The sequence below is a fragment of the Equus asinus genome, chromosome 2 (assembly GCF_041296235.1).
Source record: "Equus asinus isolate D_3611 breed Donkey chromosome 2, EquAss-T2T_v2, whole genome shotgun sequence".
In the NCBI taxonomy this organism is placed as follows: domain Eukaryota; kingdom Metazoa; phylum Chordata; class Mammalia; order Perissodactyla; family Equidae; genus Equus; species Equus asinus.
Window position 1 is genome coordinate 13,927,728 of NC_091791.1, and position 24,488 is coordinate 13,952,215.

Here is a 24,488-nt window from a genome sequence, read left to right on the forward strand (position 1 = left end):
ATAACAGCTGTTAAGCAAGGTCAGCAAGTCTGGTCACAGTACACATCTGAGGACCCCACCTGGGGAAAGCATTTCAGATTTGGTCTGCAGAGAACACAGCCACACATCAAACCTCAAGTCACACAGCACTTTCAATTGTGAGAGGAGAGAACGTTCAGGTGCCACTTTCCCTCTGAGAGTCTGTGAAGCCAGCATTTGCTCTAAGTGAATTATTAAAGACAAGGTTTTTCTAATTCAGGTCTGACGGGAAGATTTCTATGTTTGGTGACTGTAATCACAGATGGATTGAGATGATTCGTTCCCATTCAGCTGCTTATGAACAAGCACAATTAGAAGTTGACAGCAAACACACTTCACAAAAATTATCACATTTAGTGTGATTCCCATAATAAAAACAGGAGCAAGCGCAGGAGTCTTTCCAATTTACACAAAGAGCCCTGGGGTCTCTCGACAGTCACTGCCGATCCAAGGTTTCTGAGTAAACTTTATTAGGAAAACAGATGGAAAACTCCTGAGGTTTAGTTAAATCTCAGTTTAAAACACACAGACACACACACTCACACACACACTCGCATATACACCATGCCTGCACTCACAACTTACTATTCTATTTCTTTAGCTGAAGTGTTCATATAAATACGACACCGACATTAAAGAAAGAAGAGGCACAGAGGGTCCTATTGCCACCACATTCTATGTGCACAGCGATGTGCGAAGTCTTGAAGGTGCTTCCTAGATGTGGCTGGCTTCCACCCTTATTGTGATATTATTGTACTATTGTACATTTGTGTACTATTGTACTTTAAGAGACCTTTTATATATGCTATCTGAGTTAATCCTCATAACAATCCTGAGAGAGATAAATAAAGTATTTTCTATATTGTTTTATAGGGAAAAACAGATATCTGGAGAGGAGAAAGTAACATATTCAAAATCACCCTGCTGTTAGGGGCTGGAGTCAGCTTTCAATCCTGAGATGGACCTTGCCTCAATTTTCACCTCCTTGTCTCTTTAGGCGTCAGGAAGGTGAGAAAACGACACATAAATTACTTATTCATTCCAAAAGCATTTATTGAGCATCTATGTTGCGATTGCTCCCTACTAGGCATCTACACAGTGGAGTGGTGCTTATGATTACATTTTGTCTGCTTAGCATCCTTTGGGAAACCGCCCCTCACTCACTCTCTAATATTCCTGTTCCCTCTACTCAATTTGGTCAAGGCTGTCTCTGCTCTCCTGTCACTAAGGGTGGGGTCTGTCCCTGACTAGCCAATTAGAATACGCCACACACCCATAGCCACTTGTGATTGGTTCAGACACGAGCATGTGACCTCATATGGGCCAATCAGAGTCTCCCACAGGATTTTTCACCAGAGGTTTCAGAAAATCATTTACTTCTTTCTCTGAAACTGCCAGGGACCACATTGCCCCCATGGGGAGAAAAAGTGCTGGAGGATGGAGCAAAGAAAAAGCAAGAGGAGCTGAGAGATAAAGAGTGCAAGAGCCCTGATGGCTTCCTTTGAACTCTGGATCCAGCAATGCCACCCTGGACCTCCCAGTCATCTGAGGTGAAATTTAGTTTTCCTGTGCTGAAATTTAATATAATTGGTGTGATTCAAGAGATGAACGAGACAGAGAGGACTTTTCTAGTCTGTCGAATGGAGCAAGACAGACAAGAAACCAGCAAAAGAACCAATATAATATAATATTGAAATATATATATATGTAAATGTGTGTATATGTATGTATGCGTATGTATAATTTCAAACCGCACTGTGTGTTATGAAGGTAAACATAGGCAAAAAACTTGGATTCAGACAAAAGTGCTATGGTCAGAAGAGGAAACTTTAAGGTGTGGTCCAGGAAGGATGAGAATGTTTTCTTGGAGGAGGTGTGACTTGTGCTGGATTTTGAGTAATAAGAATAATAAGGATAAAGAATAACAATAACAATGACGATCTGACAACCACCACCTCAATAATTGCAACAGCTAATATTTATTGATTCTTGGTGTATATTGTGCTATCTTAAATTATCTCATTTAATTTCCACATTTATGAGGTGGGGATTATTATATCTGTGTCTTCCTGATGAGGAAATGAGGACCAGAACAATGAAGTAACTTGCCTAAGAGCTGTAACTGGTAAATTGCACAGCCAGGCTTGAACCAAAGACTAGCTCCAAAACTCATGCTCTTTAATTTCTAGGGTGTGTTGCCAGCAAAGAGGGGAGTAGAGTTCCAGATGGGAGGTACGATCCTGAAATTTTCCATTAGAGGAACAAAAGGGGAAATCTGGGAGAGCGTCGGGGCTTACATCAGCGCTGCTCTTTCACATCCTGGTATCCGTCTGTTGACACAGAGCGTTCATCGGCTCCTGGCACATGCCTGGCACGGGATACAGAGTGCACAGGATTCAGCCCTACCCACAGGACCTCACCCCTCACCATCTGGAGACAACACAAACAATTGAACGCACGTGCAACCCTGGGCTGAATATAAGTTTAATTTCCCATCCCTGCTTAGCCAGTCTTCCCCTCCACTGCTTCCTCCTCTTCATCACCCCTTATTTCTCATTTCTTACATCTTATTTCTCTTCCTGACTGAAGCTGAGTTGGAAATGGAACCTTTAGTGGTGGACAATTAGACAGTAAATCCCCTTGGCTTATGTGCCAGTGGATCCACCACCTGTTATTTTGCTTTCTGTGAGTTACTACGTGTGAATTACATACGAGCTGGATGTGAAAATCCAGCCCTATCAAATGCAGACCTCACGTCCTCTCACCCCTTTCACTCCCTTGCTCTTATTCATTGCTGTTCCTTCCCCCTCCCCCCCTTGGTTTGACAAAAGCAGATTCTTCAAAATTGTCCTTCTGGGACTGTCTAGTTCATTTTGAACTTGACACGAAATTACTGTTTTTGACAGTTGAACTTTTCAGCATGCTTGATACAAGTATTTTAATATCCTGTTACCTGAGCTAAGGGAGAGATAAAGTTTTATGCCAGACACCTACAGCGGCAAGGGAATTAGTTTTCTGGTGACTGATTTAAAGGTACAGTAATAGCAAAATGGTTAATGAGCTAACCATGCTTGGTAGGGCAGAGGTCAAAGAGAAAGCAAACCCAGTAACTCAGCCAGAGCTGTGGGACCCACACAGGGGAAGAATGCTGCCTGTCAGACAGTGCAACAGTTTTACCCCAAGTCCATTCTCAAGAGGCTAGAAAGGAAAAAAAAATCAGTTGACATCTGAATGTCTCCTGACTTACCCCAAGGGACAGAGGGCAGGAGGGGAGAAGCAGCCTGGGTGACAAGAAAGGAAGGCTCATGATTGCTGGTGTGCTGGATGTGATGGAATGGTGATTGTTGTCATTGAAGAAGTGTTGTAGGGTAGGTCATCTGGGTAGGAGAATAGATATCAAAATATTGGATATTATCTCGATTCCATATGCTCAGCAAATCAGAAAAAGATGGAGAGTCAGGAATGAGAAGGCAGTAATGCTGGCAGAGCTGAGTCTCTCAGAAATTGGAACTGACTCACACAGCCCCGGGAACCCCTAGAGCATCACCAGCCAATAGAACTTTCTAGATTGATGGAGATTTTCTCTTCTACACTCATTTGGTAACCATTCCATGATTATTGAGCACTTAGAATGTGACTCGTATATCTGAAGAATTGAGTTTTTAACTGTTTAATTTTAATTAACTTTAAATTTAATCGTCCCTTATGGCTAGTGGTTACCATATTGGACAGCACAGCTCTGAAATGTGGGAAACTCATAGGATGACCCTAAGATGCTGGCTCAATTACTCCACCAATAATGGAACTTGGCTTCTCACAAGTTTCTTTCTTTTCTCTCTGCCAACTGGTGCCTTTGCCCTCTACTCTGTGATTCTTTTACTCACCTCAAGTTTCTGCTTACTCCTAGTTCCCGTGGCTTCATGATTCCGACTTATGTGGACCATCTTCTATTTATATCAACAGTATTAATTTTCTACTGCCGCATAACAATATCACCAAAAAGTTAGTGGCCTAAAATAAGACACATTGATCATCTCATGATTTCCACGGTCTCATCTGAGATCTGAGTGGGGAAGGGTCTGCTTCCAAACTCATACGCTTGTTGAAGGAATTTAGTTCCTTGCAGATGGCTGGGTTGAGAACCTGTTTCTTTCTGGTTGTTGCCTGGAGGTTGCCCCCAGCTCTGTGCTCTGAGGGTCTTCGCTTCTTCAAAGCCAGCAAGAGAGAAGTCTCCTCCCAACGGGGGTAGTACGCTCTTGTGCAATGTAATCATGTAGCCAAATATACATAATGACACACATCCTGTCACCTTTGCCGCATTCTGTTGAATAGAAGCAATCACAGATTCTGCCCATGCACAAGGCGAGGGGGCTACACAAAGGCATGAGCACCAGGAGTCATGGGGGCGCCCTGGAGTTGATCCTCTACGCCATTTCCAGCCTAAGATCTTATTGCATTTGGCTCCTTTCCTTGATATTTCTGTGTTCAAGTTCCAGAAAGAAAGATTAACCCAGCTCGTTCCTTTGTACCTGGCTACCTCATACATCCCGGCCTCAGGGTGGGTGGGGGGCACCTCTCTGGGTGTTTCAGCCTTGTCCATGGGGGAGGTCACACGGTGAGCATGGCTGGGTCAGGCAATGACTGTCCCCCTTGTACACAAAGTCCAGTGGGGCCGTGCCCAGCAACATGGGCATGTGGTCAGGGCGTGTTCTGCACGTGTAAAAGGCACAGGAAATTCTACTCGCAAAGCCTGGAAGAGGCAAAGAGGTTTTCTTTATTCTCCTTCCTTTGCTCACAGCCTTTATCTGAGGTCCAGAGACAAGAGGAGAGCAAGGAAAGGGACCCTTTGAAACTGGATCCAGTTACATTTTAGACAAATTAAAGGAAATGTTACTTTCCAGAGTAGAAAGCAACCTCAAGGAATGTTTCATTCCAAAGGCAAAGAGGGCTAGGAATATAAATGGATTAAAAAATATAAATGACATAGTCATAAATTATGCCTATGAAAATAATCCAAATGATTAGCAATATGGGAACAGTTAAACAAATTATGGTAAATTAACATCATCGAATGTTATACAGCTTTTGAGAATGATTATATGAAAACCAAAACAATGTAGAAAAGTATTTTTGATCCAAAGCTGTAAGAAAAAACCCAGAATATAAAAATTTAAATATAAAAGATTACAACTGTATAAAATTATATATGCATGGAATGGAGCTTAGAAAATGTCTGATTATAAGAGTATGAGTAATTTTTTTTCTTTAAATATCCTTTATTGTTATTATAAAGCTTATTAGGCAAAAAAAAAAAAAGTTTAAAAATAATGACTAAGAATAATAGCTAACGCTGTCTGACCTGACCTTGCGCTAAATACTTTCCATGCGTTTAGCAGGGTGGTCCTGGCTATCAGCCTTAATTTGTAGATGAGGAAACTGAGGCTCCAAGAGGTCAAATAACTTGCTCAACCAGATAGAAGGGTTTGAACCCAGCCTGACTGGCTCTTGAACTGGGCTCTTTTAGTCAATTTTAGGCACTATGGGCAAAGCACATGGAGCCTACAAGCTCTTCAACGACTTGTGGAAAATTTGAAAGCTAAAGCAACAATGCATTGTTTAACGCATTCAGTCCAAATTCAAACTCAAACTTGATAAATGTAGGAGGACCTATCCATAGACTGTGGCATTATATTAACATTGTTGTAAAGTTTAGGATTCACAGCAATTAAAATTTCTCATTTTGCAAGAATTCCTGATTGCCTACGGTGAGTGTCGCAAAATTATAGCCAATTGCAAATTGAGGGGCCGGCCCAGAGGTGCAGCAGTTAAGTTCACAAACTCCGCTTCAGCGGCCCGGGGTTAGCGGGTTCGGATCCCGGGTGTGGACGTGGCACTGCTTGACAAGCCATGCTGTGGTAGGCGTCCCACATATAAAGTAGAGGAAGATGGATATGGATGTTAGCTCAGGGCCAGTCTTCCTCAGCAAAGAGAGGAGGACTGGCAGCAGATCTTAGTTCAGGGCTAATCTTCCTCTAAATAAATAAATAAATAAATAAATAAATAAATAAATAAATAGAATCCGTTGCTTTGGGCCAAATAATTTCACCAGTAACATTAGAAAAACCATGCCCAAATTTTTGCACTTAGTATAGGGTATGGGTACAATTGAATATTGATATGGTGTGGGATCTACCACCTATCGAAGTCTCAGACTAGCCCTGTCCAGAGCCTGCACTGTCAGCTGTTATCTGTTCTACCTCATTCCTACAAAGAGAGGCAGAAGGGGGCAATGTGGAGAAGGGGAAGAGGAAGACAACAGGGAAGAGGGGTGGGAGGAGTAGCAGGTGGGGGAGGAGGGGTGATGGGCAGGAGACGCAGCTCTTAGCTACAGGCCGGTGGACTCCATGCGTCGCAGACTGACTCTGTGTGATATAGCACCTGAGCTCTTGTTCTCACGCTCTTCTGAGGGTTTGAGCTGTGTGCATATGCACATTCATGTGCACCCGTGTGTGCACGTGTGTTGCCCAGTGGCTTTGTCTGTGGCAGAAAGACTTGAGGTAGGGTTCCCCTACTTTTCTTTGCAATTACAACTTTGTGGGTCCACATTTTTCAACAGGTTGCCAAACCCAACTGCAGCCATCTCCAGAACCAACCCTGTGCTTTAGCAGAAACGGAACTGTGAACTGTCTTTAAATAGGGAGGAGGCAGTTGTTAAATGGTCCACTCCATCAGCTCTCCTTCGTGAGTGCTTAGTAAACTCCTGGAGCTTGCTTTAATCTTTGCAGGTTTTCACATTCATTTGAAAGCAAATTTGTTTTTTTTTGTGTGTGTGTTTTTTTGGTGAGGAAGATTGGCCCTGAGCTAATGTCTGTGCCAATCTTCCTCTGTTTTGTATGTGGGGCACCACCACAGCATGGCGTGATGGGTGGTACACAGGTCCGCACCCAGGATTGAAACCCACAAACCCCGGGCCGCTGAAGTAGATTGTGGGAACTTAACCACTGCACCACTGGGCCAGCCCTTAAAAGCAAGTTTTAACCTGAGCTTTGCTCTATTTGGGAGCCATACTCAGGGGATTTTATGGGCCTGTTCCCCCAGCATCCTTAGTTTGGGGGACACTCATCAGGGCAGGAATGCTCTTTCCTGAGGCAAGTGAGCAGAATGCTTTGAATGGCAAGTTGCTTGAAATTTCGTTAATAGATTTTCCACCCCTCCCCCCGTCCTCTCCCCAGACCTCTTCTCTACCAAAATATCATTCTCAGTTTACAGGTGGCTTTTAAAACGTGACTTTTCTTTAAGTTACTTGAAACGAGTTTATGAGGGGAGACCTCCATGCACCAAATGTGAGGCATTTACAAGATCAGAGTCGAAGACAAAATCTTGGGATGGGGCCCTCTGACATTTCTAGCCTTCCAGACTCATTTTTGATGACACCCTTTAAATAACATTCACGGGCATTTTTTCCCATTCTGCCCAAGCACTGGGATCTCACTGTGATAACTTCAGGCTGTATGTTACTCGATCAGGATAATGTAGAATAATTGCCGGTCCATTGCACTTCATTACACCACTGTAATCGGTGGTGGGTCAATGTTTCAGCTACAGCTGCTCTGAAAATTGAGCTGACATGGATCCTGTGACAGGAGCGATAGCATGGGGGCCCCCATGCAAATGGTAGAAATTAGCATCCAGTCAATAGATTCTGAAATGCAATATGCTACTCAGCTCAGGACACCTGCCTTGGGTTTCTTCTTTTCTCTTAGAGACGGTATGATGACCATGGAATAAATGAGTCCTTCAGCTTGTGTTATGCCTCATAAAAGGTCATTGAAATGCCAGAGAATGTTAAATACCACGGAAATGTTCAGAGAATAACATTCCATAACTCATCATCTAATTGTTTCTAATGGTCAGTTTCACTGGTGCAATTGGCACCCTGCTTCGGTCCAGATCCAGTAGGTGGCTTTTAACATTTACCTGTTATAAAACACTGATAAATAGTCCAGAGTTGTAAAAGGGCAACAGGGTGACCATATAATTTATCACCTGAAATAGGACATTTTAGAGAGTAAAATGGGCAATATTAATAATTACATGGGGACAAAGGACATAAACCTGGATTGTTCCCAGAAAAATGAGGTATGTGACACCTAAGACATAGGGCACAGCTATGATCTTTGTTCTCTATCCTTTCCCTTACAGGCAAAGCGAGTGTCATCTGGAGAGGACAAAGGTCATGAGCGTGGCCCTTCTTCCCCACCCCTCTCTCTGTCTGAGTGAGATGAATTCCATTGACCCTTCCAGTCCAGCAAGATGTTAACATAGGCCTACAACTTCTGAGAGAAATCTAGGATAAATTTAGAGATTAGGGAGTTATCTCTGTATATTATGGTGTGTGTGTGCGTATATATATATATATATATATACACATACTCAAGGGAAGTCCCACTTCGGAAAATTCCATTATGAAAGCCATGGACAGAAGAGGAGGTGCCACAGGTACAGGAGAAGGAAGATTCTGGAGAAGAAGGAGAGCCAAGAGTGTCCAGCATCATGGGAAGTGAGAGAAGGATTAACAGACATCATTGGATCTGGTGAGAGGAAGGTGTGGCAGCCAGCCTCCAAGATGGCCTCCAACGGCCTCCAGGTTTTCATGTCTGTGTGGTCTCTCTCACATCAGTAGGGACCACTGTGTAACCCACGAGATATTGCTGAAATGATGAGTGTGACTTTTGAGACTAGGTCGTAGAAGACATTGTGGCTTCCACCAACCTCTTTCCTTGATCCCTCACTCTGGGGAAGATAGCATCCGTGTCTTGAAGATACTCCAACAGTCCTGTGGGAAGCTCCTCGTGGTGGGGAATGGAGGCCTCCTGCCTCCTGTGTGAGTGAGCCATCATGGAAATAATACAGCTACAAAGAGTGTTTCTTTTAGGCTTCCCACAGGCAATGTCCACTAGCTTCTTTTCAAGGGAAATGATACTACAAGATGTGACTAAAAACATGATTGGAAACACTGTGTGCAAAAATCTGCCTTATTACTTTATAGCCACACTTCTCCTTTTCCAGGGAAATAGTTTGAGTCTCCTTTTAACTTTTCATCCCCCGACATTTTTCTATAGATAAAGTTTTACGGCACAGGATAACCCATATAAAATGGATCCACAGTAATTCTTCTAAGTGGGTCAACTTATAGCACAGGCCACCTGGAATTACTGGATGACGTCCAAACAAACGTATTCTTGAAGACAACTGCAGTGTCATCACATGATCCGAATCTGTTTGATTGAAAAAAAATGGAGGTGTGGCCGCACGGCCCTGCTGCAGCTCACTGACATTCGCTTCCTTTGAAGACGGCAAACTGCATGTGGCATTTGCAGGGTGAGCTGAGTTTTCTCTATTAGCTTCATCCAGACCCAGACCCTCCCTTTGCCCTGTGTTTCCTTAGATAAATCACATCCCTTGATCCACTCTAAGTCATGAATTAGTAAAGAGCCAAGCCACTGCCCTGTTTGGAGAAGCCTGTTTAATCTTTCATGGCCAGCTCCTGGAAGGATGCCCTTTGAATGGCTATTTCTTTCCTTTTTTCCCCATTTCCCTCAAGAGTTGACCAAAACAAATGCTATCTGTTTTTTTTTCCCAGGTAATGTTTTTCATGCTTGGACTCACGAAATAAGAGAGGAAGGAAGGAAAACGAACATCCAGGGCTGCTGCGTACAGCTGTATAGACTGTGCACTTTACAAGGCGTGCAGCAAAGGAGGAGAGTGCGGCTGAAATCCAGACCACACTCTACTTGCCCCAAGGTGGGCCCTGGCCCTGGCCCTGTCCTCTTAGAGGACGGGCACCATTTTCTGATTCATACTGAGGCCCTGTCTTGGCTAACACTGGTCCCGCCAACATTGTTTCTTTCTTCCTTCCTCTCTTTGTCTTCTCTTCTCTTATCACTTTAGCAAAAAATCTAGATGAAGTCTCTCATAATTTGTTTTTCTCCACAAGGAAAGGTTAATTCTTGTATCTGTAATTTATTTACAGGAAATTAGACACAGGAAAATTTAGATACCTGAGGTAATTTGAAGTTCTTTTCCTCCACGTTCGTGAAAGGCCCTTTCTCCATCCTGAATTCCTGATGGAGACTCAAGATATCACCCCAATGGGTTCCCTGTGGCAAGACTGGCATCTCAAGGAGGGGTTGACTGAGGCAGAACACCTATGTCGGGACGTCTGGGGGTGACTAGACTGGAATGGGTCTTAGAAGTGACCGCAACATTTCCTCCAGAATCCACTTCCTTTCCCATCCTCAAACACTTCCTTCCAAGAGTTTTCTGTTTTTGTTTTTGGTGAGGAAGATTGTTGCTGAGCTAACATCTGTGCCAATCTTCCTCTATTTTGTATGTGGGATGCTGCCACAGCATGGCTTGATGAATGGTATGTACGCCCACAAGTGTGATCTGACCCACAAACCCTGGGCCACCAAAGCAGAGCAGACGAACTTAACCGCTATGCCACCGGGTTGGCCCCCCAAGGGTTTTAATCAAGCTTTTTAATGTTTGGTGTCAGCCCAAGATGATGGGCCTTTTTTCATATCCATACAGAATCACTACTCTAGTTTGTCTGTCATTTACAGGGTCAGAGGTCTGAAATTCACAGATACTTCAAAAGTACTTGATGAAAGTTTTCATCTTCTCTTCATTCTAAATTTTTTTAGCCAGTGCAGTCTCATGTCATGGAAATAACAGATCTGGGTTTTATCCTGGTCCATTCCTGTCTCCTGGCATGGAGAGATCCAGGGACTCACTTAGAAACATTGCTGTATTTAATTGTCTTCCTGACACTGTCTTTTCTTCTCTTAAGGACGGCATTATGTAGAATGGGCTGGAGTCAATTCCTGGTTCTGCTAGTCTAGCTGGGTGACCTTGGGCCAATTCTTCCGTCTCACTAAGACTCAATTTCCTCTTTTGCAAGGTGGGTATAATGATGGTACCTAAAGAGGGAGACCAGGAAGTTAAATGAAGACCACTAGATAAAGAGCACTGCCACATAGGTGCTCCGTGGACACTAGCTGTTACTTTCATGTGAGCAAAGCCTGTTAGAACGGCTAACAAAGAGGAAGCCAGGGGTTGGGGAAGCAGCCCACAGCGGCCAGGGCATTGCTCAGGAAGCCAGTAGACTTGGGTTCTAGTCTTTTATCTGCAATTAAATAGCTCGGAGATGTGAGCAAGTCTGTAATTTCTCATCCATCAAAGGGTCAACATGGGCTAGAAAATCTCTCAATTCCCCTTCAGTCCTAAAATCTAAAAATAGAGGAATTGTTAGCATGAAGAAATACCCAATGTGAGCATGCCAATAAGGTTGAAAATGGACCAAGGTGAAGGGCAAACCCATTTCAGGTCTGCCCTGTGGCTCTTGGGGAGCATGTGAGAGGTGACAGGGCCAAGGGGGTGGGCAGGAACACACTTCCAACTAGAGATGCCCCACACTTTCATCCAAGGAGAGCTTTATGACGCAGCAGCGCCTGCCTCTCTTTGCATTCACACGTGGCTCGGGGAGCCCCAGGAAGCTCATGGTGAGGCGGGGCAGCTAGGCCGTTCTCCCACTGGCAGGCTGTGGGAGGAGGCGAGTGAGGCAGACTGTCTCTCTCCCCACAGTTATGGAGAGTTTGATCACCAAATTGTGAGTCACAAGAGAACTCAACAATTAGAAAAGCAACCTTCTTGCGATTAAGAACTTAACACACGTGAACACTTGTAGGGAGGTTTGCTGTTTACAGACAGAACATCTGCCTGGAGTTTGCCTCCCAGGTTTGCTCAGTCAGTGTCTAAATACCCACTGGACCCAGATTCCTTCCAAGCAGGATCCTCCACCTGAAGGAGATGGGATTTTTGTTGTAGGGCTTAACAAAGCCAACAAAGGGCTTGTTGAGAAGAGCTGATGCTGCACGATGCCGTGGGCTGTGCAGAGTGTGCTTGTCCTGACCCTGCAGTTATGCACCGCGTGGCCTGGGAAATGTTGCTTAACCCCTTTGTGCCCCAGTGACCTCACTTGTGGAACACGCAGTATGGACAAGATGGGCTGTAGGTGTCCTTAGCTCAAGATCCTATGAGTCACAGCCAATTTTTTATTTGTTATAATAATTATCATTAGTAAGAATTACAAAATGATCACTGATTATATTATTAATAAAAACAGATACTGTTTAAAGGCTTATATGTGCCAAGCGCGGTGGTAGATACTTTGCAACCACTATCTGATTTGATCCTCACAACATCCAAATGAGGTAGGCTAATTATCTTCGTTTTTCTAACAGGCTTGGAAATGTGAAATGGCTTGACTATAACCAGATAATGGGAACACGTAGTGCCAGGATGGGAACCCGGGTCGGCCTCGCTCCTGAGTCTGACTCCTAACCTCTATGGTACATCACGGAGCAGAAATGCAAACTCGAACCCCACGCGATGTTGCTGCGTTTCATTTGTTTAGTCAGCCACCTGCTGTGCCCCGTCCCCTCACCCCCCCCCCCCCATTTCTCTGTTGCACAGGAATCTGAGCTACTCTGAGCACAGGAATCACCTTCCTGAAATGCTTATTGTCTTGTACAGCCTGATGTAGTAGCAATGATGGATTACTTTAGTCCATAAGCCAGTATCTAAGGTCGTGCTGGCTTCAAAATATTCTTTGTGAGTTAGACTTCCTGCTTTCTTATCTCTTTTCTAAACTGACTGGTGGGGAAATTATTCTTAAAAGCGCTCGAGGACATCCAGACAATGGAATATTATCCAGTACTAGAAAGATATGAGCTATCAAGCTATGAAAAGACGCGGAGGAAACTTAAATGCATATTACTAAGTGAGAGAAGCCAGTCTGAGAAGACTACGTGCTGGACAATTCCGATTATATGACATTCTGGAAAAGGCAAAACTTCCGAGACAATTAAAAGATTAGTGGTTGCCGGGGTGGGATGGAGAAGACAGATGAATGGTAGAGCACAGAGGAGTTTTAGGGCAGTGAAAATACTCTGTATGATATTATAAGGATGGATATATGTCATTATACATTTGCCCAAATCCACAGAATGTACAACACCAACAGCGAAGCCTAAGGTAAACTGTGGACTTTGGGTGATTATGATGTGACAATGTAGGTTCATCCTTGGTGAAAAATGTACTCACTTGGTGAGTGATGTTGATAAGGAGGGAGGCTACCCATGTGTGGGGGCAGAGGGTATATGGGAAATCTCTGTGCTTCTGTCTCAATTTTTTTGTAAACATAAACTGCTCTAAAAAATAAAGTCTTTTTAAAAAAAGTGCTCAAGGGACTAAAGCTAAAGGACATCTACACTATGACTCAGTAGTCCACACCTGGGTATACGACAACAGTGCTTATATTCACTAAAAGACATGTACGTGAATGTTCACAGAAGCTTTATCCATCAGAGCCAAAAGCTGGAAACAACGCAAATGTCCACTGACAACAGGAAATTGTGCTAGAGTTATACAATGGAATACTATACGGCAGTGAAAATGAAAAACTTGCACCTTCATGAAACAGTATGGAAATATCTTGCAGACATACTGTTGAGCCAAAGAAAACAGGCACTAAAGAACACATATTGTATGATTCCACTTATATAAAGCTCAAAAACAGGTCAAATTGATGTATGAGGATAGAAGACGAAATGGTGGTTATTGACTGGGAAGGGGCATGAGGGAGCCCGCCATGTTCTGGGAAAGTTCTTTATCTTGATCTGGGTGGTGGTTACATGGGTGTACACATAAGCAAAAATATATCCCTTAAGATTTCTGCACTGTATGTAGGTTTTACTTCAATTAAAAAAATTTCACGGGGCCAGTCCCAGTGGCCTATTGGTTAAATTCAGCGTGCTCTGCTTCGGCAGCCCAGGCTCAGTTCCCAGGTGTGGACCTACACTACTCTGTTAGCAGTCATGCTGTGCTGGTGGCCCACATACTAAAAAATAGAGGAAAATTGGCACAGATATTGGCTCAGGATGAGGCTTCCTCAGCAAAAGAAAAAAAATTTAACAAAACAAAAGCCAAAAACACTCAAGGGCACGGAGTTGTTGGGAGTTAGTGTTGGCCCCTGCTAATTGAGTGAAGGTCTCCGAGGATGCCCCTTGCAGCAGCCTCCCACTACATCGTTCTGAAATCAGTTCGGACTCAGTGGGCAGCCTTGACCCATCAGACATGTATGGAATAAAAGTCACACTGCTAGGGACCCAGTACGTGGGGTGCCTGTGGCTCATTCTTGGCATCTTCATGCCCAGTGACACTTTCTCACACTGCTGCTCATGTCATATTTTCTTATGAGCAGATTCCCAACAGGCTTGTAGCTGTGTGTTGAACCCAGGCCCACTGCTGGGGACACTGATGCCATGCCTTTCTCTTACTAGCATCTTTTTTGCCAGGTACCTGAACCCATCTTCCACACCTATAGTCACGGGGTATTGGATGGATTGATCTTCTTGAACCATTTTGGTGTGACCTGCCTAGGAGAACCCCCATAACCTGGAGCCTCTTGTTGTCCTGTCCATTGCTTGGTGGACCCCCACCCACTCCAGATTACTGACAGGCCCCTCTGACACCATATATTGGACTTCTGAGCCTCTGAGAAGAAGCCCTACAGGTGGGTTACTTCACCTACCTACTGTCCCCAGCTTCCTGTCACTCCCACTGGGTCATGTTGCCGAGCCCCCACCCACGTGACACACTCCCCTAGCCCAGAACAGGATAGTTCACCCCTGTCAGCTGCTATATTTCTGATATGCCCATATCAGACAGAACGCTAAAGAAAACATAGATCTTTCTTTAGACACCATAAGACCTAGAGTGTACAATGAAACATATATTGACATTTTCTTTTGAGCTCTTTCCTGTGGCATTTCTTTGGAGAGAAAAAGCTATTTTGCAACTGCCGATTAACCATTAATGTTTTGAGGTGCAGTGGGAAAAGGGGAAAGGAGAAAAGATAAAGGGGTAATGCTTGTGAGACAGTCAACCCGAAAGGTTCATCACAAAGTGAGTGATTTCAGACATGTTCGCTCTGTTTCTATAATTTTGTTATTCATGAGACATAAAGGGAATGAGAGAGCAAAGTAAACACAGCCACTTAGGAGATGGATGGAGCACACAAAGAGAAACTAAGCCACAAAACACGGCAAAAGAACAGAGAATTATAGGCAAAAAAATTACATCTGGATTAGTCTACTTAAAGAGGAGAAACAAGAATCACACCAAGGGGCTCATAGCAATGTGCATTGGAGTGATAATGAACAGACCAGCCCAGACTGCCCTCTCTCTCCCTCACTGAGTCGAATCCTATGCCTCCTGTGTGAGCCGGCAGAAGTCCCAAGACCCAGTTAGGGTCCCAGTTCTCCTGCCCAGTCCTGCCCAGTCCTGCCCAGTCCACTGTGGTCTTGCCCCTGCTCTGCACTCTCTAAGCTGTCACCAACTATATTGTGCCCTTGCCATTGTACTTCTCTGCTCATTCCATTGTTGTCTTTGAATTCACCTTTGTCTTAGCTTCTCTCTTAGGCTGAAGGCCCCTTGAAGGTCCTTGCGTCTTTGAACCTTTCTTCAGTGCCTTAGGCTAAACTCCTTACGTGTAGCAGGTACACCATATATTTGCGAAATCCGATATGCTCATATATTTGTTGGTTGATTAATTTGAAATGCTTGTGATTGGGTGTTCTCTGCAGTTGGGACTGGGAACAGAAATTCTGCACGCACAGCACTCTTGGAGGCAGATGGTTAATTATCACTGAGCTGCCCACTATAGGATCCTATTTGGACAAACACGTCCATTTATAGCAGCTGTTTCTCTTAAAATACCTTCAATAGATTGATAAAAATAAGGCATCAGGTCAAAGATTTTCAATAGTAAATACTTTTGTCTAGATTTCTCCAATTAGTATGTTTGGAAAGTCACTAAGATTTGAGAACCGATCCCTTATACCCAATAAGGACATCTCCAAATCAGGGATGTGTTTGTTCACTCATCTATTCTTTACAAATGTCTCAATTTCCTTTGAATAGGAAATAGCAGGAACGCTGAACCGTATGGATATCATATTCATCTGGGTTCTAAAATTGTTGTAAATCAGAAATTCCAATTTTTCTCCTAGGCCTACAAGTGTTGTAGGTAGATTCATTCACTTTTCAACTTGGATAGTCAGTAAGACCTAGAAGGAAATGGTGCCTAGCATTTGTTAAATTCTGGATGTGGGTCACAACGTTGGGTTTGTCCCCCACGTATGGGGCAGTGAGCATAGAACCTTTCTCTGCTCGTGTTGCCTCTTCTATAAGATGACAATAACAAAACTACCATCAAAGTGTTGTTCTGAGGATTAAATTAGTTAATATGTGTAATATGTAGCCTTAGATTAATGAATGACATGTGGTAAGCTCTACATAAGTGTTTGGAGAGGAAATAAAAATAAAATTTAATTCTCACAGCAGTGCTTTATAGTAGGTGCTTTCAAAAGCCCTTCTACCAAAAATTGTTAAAAACCAACTGATTCATTTGTTTTCTAGCCTTTGATTTACAAACAGTGTATATCACCAAGCAATCTTCTCTAACCCTTGGCAGCAATTATTTGTACAGCCTGGCAGTCTCGACTTTATTTGTTTTGAATAAATAAATACAATTATATCCATTCTCAAGGCCTCTAAGAAACGTTTTCCCAACACCCAGAGTGAAAAGATACACCGCCATCTTTTTTTTTGTAACTGACTGAGTCAGTTTCACGCTCGGCAAAGGAGAAGCTTAGCAGAATCGGAAAACGTCTTAAAATATTAATTATGTATTACTGAGTTTCATAAATTTTTTAATTTTCTGAAAGGCGCTAGTAACAAGAACCTGTAATGACTCAAGGGAAACAATGACACATTTGCATTTTATTTGTTAAAATAAGTGCAGTAACACTTCAGTTATCTGATTGTCACTGGAAACGGTCCACTTAACGTTGTGATTTTTTTCAAACAGCTAAATCTAGGTCTTTCAATGGCGACAACTTTGATCCTTTTAACTTTTTTTTAATGTTGAGAATATATAATCACTCACTTTCAGACCATCCTGGAGAATACAAAAAAGTGCTGAACATAATGTTAGCTTTTTCATATGGGAAGCAAGGGTCAACATTTAAATTTACTGAATAGTATCACAGTAACATGTTCCCATATTTTGAGGCCTGAGAGAACTCTTTGCCCTGGCAATGAATGGCCCTACTGCTGATGACTTATTAATGATTGTGTTGGGCTTTCATATTTTTATTAGTTTACAGAGCACCGTGAGGCTCTTGGGTTTCACTTGTGAGGTACCAGCTATTGAAACTAATTAGAAGTACTTTCTGGGGATTAAGAAAAAGTAGACAAGCAGGCGTTATAAGCGTGTATACCCATAACCATCTATTTAACCACAAGAGTAGGTGTTATTGGCGATTAAAAAGAGGGAGAGAAAGGGAAAAGAGGGAGAAGAGGAGGCGAGGCAAAGAGCACCTAGAAACTCCTTTCCTGCCTGAGCCTGGTGTAAAATGGCAGCCGAGCCTGCCCGAGAGCTGCGAAGCCTGACGGATACAACAGAGTGTTCTGGAGAGACTGCAGCCAGAGGGAGGCGCCACAGTATAGACTCAGAGCCAGAGAACGCATTCTGGCCGCTGGTGGGTGCACACATTGAGGACTTTCCCTGACACCATGCAGATGAGCATAATGAAGCAGCCTTGTTCCTCCACCTGGAGGGAAGTCCAAGCTATTTTAAACATCTTAGATGTTTTCACCTAAAAGAATAGTCTTGCCCAGCATAGTCAAATTCTGCCAACCCTTATGACATGGTTGCTCGCAAAGGCCAGCTATTGATCAGGCTGAATTTTAAAAGTTAAGGGCAGTGATGCTTTTGAGTTAGAGAAGAAACAGAAATAGTAAATAAACGGTAAATGGCCCTAAATAGAATAGGGAAAAATCTGAGCAACTGACCTTGCTGTGTTCCACTCGCAGCGTCTAGTTAGCAGTGCTGACCTGGTAGGGCTTGATCATTGCTCTGGGATGCTTGGCCATGTATTCCTTTTTGTTTCATGCAGTCGCCCCTGGCTTTTCCTGGGCCTCAGAACTGATCGCAGCAAGTCAGGAGCCCACAGACATTACCAGGGCCCCAAGAGGATCTGGCACTGAGTGACGATGGCAGACATGTCTTTGGCAGAAACACAGGTACGATGGTGTTGACTTGACATTCATTTTTATTGGTTTTGTGATTGTTATTATGGTCTGTCCTTGTATCTGATCTAATAACTTCCCGAAGTCCTCCCCGAGTGTTAATTACCTAGCATAAGGCGGCTGCTTGGGCTGGAATCAGCCTCTTCTCCTCAACCCGCCTCTCCCATCTTTTCAAGGAGAAGGAGGCACGATATTTTCATAAGAGAAGATTTTGTTAAATCTATTCCAGGCATCTGCTTCCGTGACCGTATCAGAGCTTCGTGACAAAGAAACTTTGCCAGATATTGAAATCCAATTAACTGTTAAAATAGTGCTAATAGCTAACACGTACTGAGCATTTATGTGGTAGCAGGTGCTGGAGCAGGAGTAGTGGACGTGCGTCAATTCATCGAGTTCTCCACCAACTCTGAGGTGCTAGTGTCATCTGCACCCAGAAGAGGAACGGAGACCCGGAACAAGCAAGCAGCTTTCTTGGGGTCCCAGAGAAAGCAGTGCTAGGGCCCTGGGCCAGCCTTCTTGCTATGAGGTTATACTGACTCTCTGTCATATCTCTTACGAGGTGTGAATTTTGTGTCTCAAAATTCAACTAGTCCGGAACAGAGGCAAGAACCCAACTGTAAGCTAAAATTACCCCGGGGTGAGGGCAGGTGTGAGGCACAGAGTGTATTAAACTCCACGCGCTTCACTCCGCGCAGGTAGAGTCTTCCTAAGGTGGAAGCTTGAGCTTTGTTGAGTAGGGCATGCAGGACAAAGGGGATTTCGGAGTTACCCTACAAGGGTGGAAATTTTGTACAAAAACAACGTTGCTAAGTGAAAAAAGCCAGTCACCAAGGACCAGATGTTGTGATTCCATTTATATGGGATGTCTAAAACAGGCAAGTGCGTGGAGGAGGGAAGTACGTTAGTGGTTGCCCGGGCAGGAGGGCCGGTACTGCGGGAAATGGGAGTGACTGCTGGGCGGATGAGCCTCCTTTTGGGGTGATGAAAATGTTCTAAAATTGATTGTAGTGATGGTTGCACAACTCTGTGAATGTACTAAAAGCCATTGGGGTGTTCAGTTCAAATGGGTGAATTGTGTAGTATGTGAATTGTATCTTAATAGAGTAGTTATTAATAATAAAAAAAACCCAATGTGTAGAGTCTGGCCCCAAGTGTCTGAAGGCGGAGGTGGTTCAAGAGAACTCAGGCACATGTAGGTTTCATGAAATTCACTTATTAGAGGAGAAATGGCCAATTAATTAAATGTAGGTAAATAATTTATGCTGATCATAAAAAATTAAAAGCACCCATAATCTTGACATTTAGAAGTAATCATTGTCAACATTTTTGGGTTTATCCTTGAGCATTTTTTTCTGTGTGACTATAGGAGGCCCTGGGTCATGCTCTCTCTGTTGTAATTTGCTTTTCTCACTAAGCAGCATTCTAGCACAGTGACTCTTGAAGTGTGACGCCTGGACCCTCAGCAGCGTCATCACTCAGGCACTTAGAAATGCAGATTCTGGAGCCCCATCCCAGGCCTAGTGAATAAGAGAGTATGGCGCTGGTGCCTGGTCAGGTGATCCTGAGGGCACACTCCCGTTTGAGATCCCTGCTCTACCATGACCTTGTGGGCATGTAAATACATATGGATTGGGCCATAATTTTTAATGGCTAATATTCCAATTACTACAAGTAATGCTGCAAAGATCACTCTTGTGTTATCTTTGTGTACTTGTTTATTTCCTCAGGTACACTCTCAGAAGCGTGTTTACTGGGTCTGGGTCTAAGGCTTTAGACACTTCCAAATTGCCTTCCAAAAGACTTTCTTAATTTAAGTTCCTACCTACAATCTATGAGAATACCTATAAATTGCCCTATATTTTTGACAATTTTGGCCATACTTTTTTACAATCTATAATAATACATTAAGTAAAAAGTGTGGACCACTGTGTTTTAGCTTATATTTCTTTGATTACAACTGATATTGAACATTTGTGTGTGTTTACTATTTCTTTGTTTTTGAATATCTTGTTTATGTCCTTCACCCAAATTTCTCTTGGATTTTTCATATATATATATTTCTGGTGGAATCTGATATATATTTAAGTATTAGGGACCTTAACCCCTTGAATATCACATACGTTGAAAATATGTTTTCTGGTTTGCCTTTTAACTTCATTTCTTTTTTTTGCCATTTAGAATAAGTTTTAAATTTTAACATCATAAAATTTTGTTTTGGTACCATTCTTTGAAAGCAATTTCCCATAAAATTTGATGAAAATATTTTCATATCTTTTTGTTAGTACTTTTACATTAAAAGTTTTAATCCATATGGAATTTATGTTGGTGTAAATTGTCTTCTTTCCAGATGGTTATCCTTAGATTTTTTTTATTGAGTAGTCCCAGCTTTCCTGCTTGATTTGAAATTCTAACCTTATTGTATATAAAAAACATTTTTTTAAAAGATTGGCACCTGAGCTAACAACTGTTGCCAATCTTTTTTTTCTGCTTTTTCTCCCCAAATCCCCCCCGGACATAGTTGTATATTTTAGTTATGGGTCCTTCTATTTGTGGCATGTGGGATGCTGCCTCAACGTGGTGCTGTGTCTGTGCCCAGGATCCAAACCAGCGAAACCCTGGGCCGCTGAGGCAGAGTGCACGAACCCAACCACTCGGCCACGGGGCTGGCCTCCTATGTAAACATTTTTTATATTCTTGGGTATGCTTCTGAATTTCCTAGTATATTTAATCAATCTGTCTCTTTTGGAGACAGTTTTTTTTTTCCTGCTTTATCTCCCCCAACCCCCCCTGTACAGTTGTATATCTTAGTTGTGGGTCCTTCTAGTTGTGGGATGGAGACAGTTTTGGTTATCAGAATTTTAATACCTTTTAATAATTGGAAAAGCAAATCCTCTCTCATTAGCCTTCTTTTTTTCCCCAGACTTTTTTTCTGGTTATTCTCACACCATAGTCTTTAAATAAACTTTAGTCAAATTTGAAGGGAAGTATCAGAATTTTGACTTGGATTACATGAAGTTCATAGCATGATTTGTCAGTATTAATATCTTTAAATATCGGTTCTCTCTCGTGGATGTGATATGTTTTCTGTAATTATTCAGGTATCTTTTTGTATTTCTGAGTAAAGTCTTATGGTTCTTATCATATAGATTGTGGTCATTTTTGATAAGCTCATTGCTAGACATTACACTTTTATGACTATTATGAAGCTCGTATTTTCTATGTGGTTATAGACATGTGATTGATTTCTGTAAACTCATTTTATAACCATCCACCTCATTGAAGCCTCTTATTAGTGCTAACATTTCCTCATGGGTTTTCTGAGTAGACAGTTACATCATCTGAAAGTGATGATGATTTTTGGCCGCAGTTTCCAACGTTGTTCCTATTGTTTCATGTTCTTTTCTATTGTATTAGTTGGTACTTCTAGAACAAGGTTAAACAGTCATGAGTAGGCATCTTTATTTCGTTCCTAACTTTTAATGATACTGTCTTCCATTTTACACTTAATCATGATTCTGGGTGTTAGTTTGAAAACCCACATTATATATAGGTCATTCTTGGCTTATTAAGGGTTTTTTTTTAAAACACGGATATTACATTTGATCAAATGTCCTTTCAGGATCTATCGGGATGATCATGTGTTTTTCCTTCATTGCCCTATGTAACAATTATTTGTTACAATTAATTCAACATTTGTTGAGCATCTACTATGTAACTAGTCATTTTATTGAAAAACAGAGACACCAAGATAATCGGAAGAGCTAAGTCCTTTGGTTTCCCAGCTCTTAACAAATTAGAAGTTGCTAAAGAGAAAGAAGGAGGGCTGGACGGAGGCAGGTGTGGCCCTTTAGCTGTGTCCAGGAGACGCCAGAGGCCCCGCCCAGCATATCTATCTCTGTGGTTCCCATCCTGGACACTCACAGAGATCACCTGGGGAATATCTTAAAAAAACAAACAAAAACTATGCCTGAGCCCATTAAATCAGTGCGTGTGTGTGTATGTGTGCATGTAAGTATGTGTTTGTGCTGGGGGGCTGGGAACAGTAACTCAGGCATCTAGGTAGCTAAGATGATATTGCAACTTCACTGACTGACGTCCTCAGCTTTCCTGCAGTGGATGCTGTCAGGTAGTTATGGCTAAAGTCTGCTCAGTGATATTGCTGTTATTACTATCATTATCAGGTTGATCCGTTATTAGGATGATGCCATTTTTTGTGGGTAAACTATGGTGAAATATCAGCAATTTCATATGTTCTAACCTAACATTATTAATAATGAGAATTTATCATCTATTATATACCAGCCTTTTCAGTCTCAGTATTTTCTCCAGGCCATGTAATTTTATTTCCATAACAACTTCTTAAGGTAGGAATGATCATCCCAATCTAGAGATGAGAAAACAAGCTCAGAGAAGTTAAGGAAGTCATTTAAAGTCCCACAGCTAGTTAAGTGGTGAGCCAGGAGGCAGATTCAGGTCAGTCTGACCCCAAATGTTAGGCTTTTTCTTTGACAACAGGACAGTCTTGGGTGTGCTTCATTCACTGGTTTTCACTGCTGGTAAATTGACCCTTGACGGGGAGTAAAGTCTGCCCAGTGCTCATTTCAGACAGTCCTGGACTGGTTGGGGGTGTGCACACATAACTCTCCGTTGTCTTCATTTTGTGGTGTCCATTCCGTAGAGCAGTGGGCACCCAAAATGTTGTCCACAGACCAGCAGCATCACCTGAGAACTTGTTAGGAAATAAATCCTCCTCCCACCCCAGACTTACTGATTCAGAAACTCCGAGAGTGGGGCCAGCAGTCAGTTTGAAGCAGCCCTCCGGGTGATTCTGATGTTTGAGAAGCACTCCTCTAGGTTACAGCGATGACAGTGACTCATAGTGAGCACTTGCTCTGCACCAGATCTGAACCCTTCCACCGGGGGTCCCTACGAGGGAATTAACAGCATCTTAACTCCTATTTCCTCAGAAGCAGTATTGGAGCCTGACAGAGGGTGAATGGATTGCCTGAGGCTCTGCAGGGAGCGGGTAGCTAAGACTGGATTTGAGTCCGGCTCTGAAGACAGAGTTGATGGCCCTAACCACCATGCTTAACTCCCCTCCACTCAATTTTGAGAAGTCCAAGCTGTCTCCTTCTCTGCCGAGTATCTTCAATAAAGGAGGGATGGAGGAGCGATGACGATGCTGTAGGACAAGGGCTTCGGGGGAGATGAAGCAGCTCATCTCCCAGGGGCATCCTTGGGATGGGGAAGAAAGGGACCCAGGGTTTTGGTATAAAGGTTCCCATTTAGGGGGCCAGGGCATTCCAGATAAGGCGCCCTTGTTTTCCTTCCCGCAGGCCAGATGCCATTCTTCAGGCACTTCACGGCGACTGCACTTCATCTGTAGAATGCCCAGTGTGAGCTGGGGTTTTGTATGTCGAGGGTCTTACTGGGGATTATCGTAAGGCAAGAATAATGGTGATATTGTTTGCAGAGCCAAGGTGGAAAATCAGACCCGGGTGGAGGATTTATTTTCCTGCCATAAAGCTGACGGGGGCCTCTTCAAAAGTTCGCTGACTCTGGCACTAAGTCCCTGCGTTTGGAAACACTCCTGGGTGACATGGGCAGATTCCCAGCTAATACAGTGCATACTCCTCTATCACCAGGCATCCAATTCCCAGCGAATTTTGCAATATAGTGACAGTAATGGAAAGCAAAATGATCTCTAAATAATGGTTTAAGATGGCTACTTGATAAAGGGCCCTGCAATAATTATGATCAATGGAGCATGGATTCAATATATATTGCCCATTTAGATGCACCAGATTAGCTTAACAGCTTTCTTTAATGTTCTGAGTATTTTGCGTGTGTGTGTGCGCGTGCGTGTGTGTGTGTGTGTGTGTGTGAGAGAGAGAGAGGGAAGAAGAGAGGAGACGGGAGGGAGAGAAGCGGCAGCCTGCAAGCTGCTATGAGCATTACTCGGCTTCATACTGATCAATGTGGTGGAGGTGACACAGAGCCGAGGAGAGGAAATTGGGATTCAGAAGTTGTGTGATCCATTACCAGGAGAAAGCACTCAAGTGTCATGTGTTTCAGACGGGGCCTTTGTGGAGGGAGGTGGGAGCAGGAAGGGGCAGAGGAGAGACACCTGATATGAGTTTAGTCATTTTGCAGAGGTCTCTTTCTGGATGACGATTTGGTGTAATCACGGAAATTAGGCATGCAGGCAGCCAGCCAGAAGGATCCCTCAACCTCCCGGAGCACAAGCGCCA

General features: G+C 43.1%; 1 long non-coding RNA gene across 1 annotated transcript; it reads left to right on the top strand.

Annotated features, from left to right (window-relative positions):
- Positions 1-1,420: 1,420 nt before the first annotated feature.
- Positions 1,421-12,516, top strand: LOC139044587 (uncharacterized). Its single transcript, XR_011501652.1, has 4 exons — positions 1,421-1,568; positions 8,221-9,399; positions 9,662-10,981; positions 12,324-12,516. It is a non-coding gene; the product is annotated as an uncharacterized lncRNA (long non-coding RNA).
- The last annotated feature ends 11,972 nt before the right edge of the window (positions 12,517-24,488 follow it).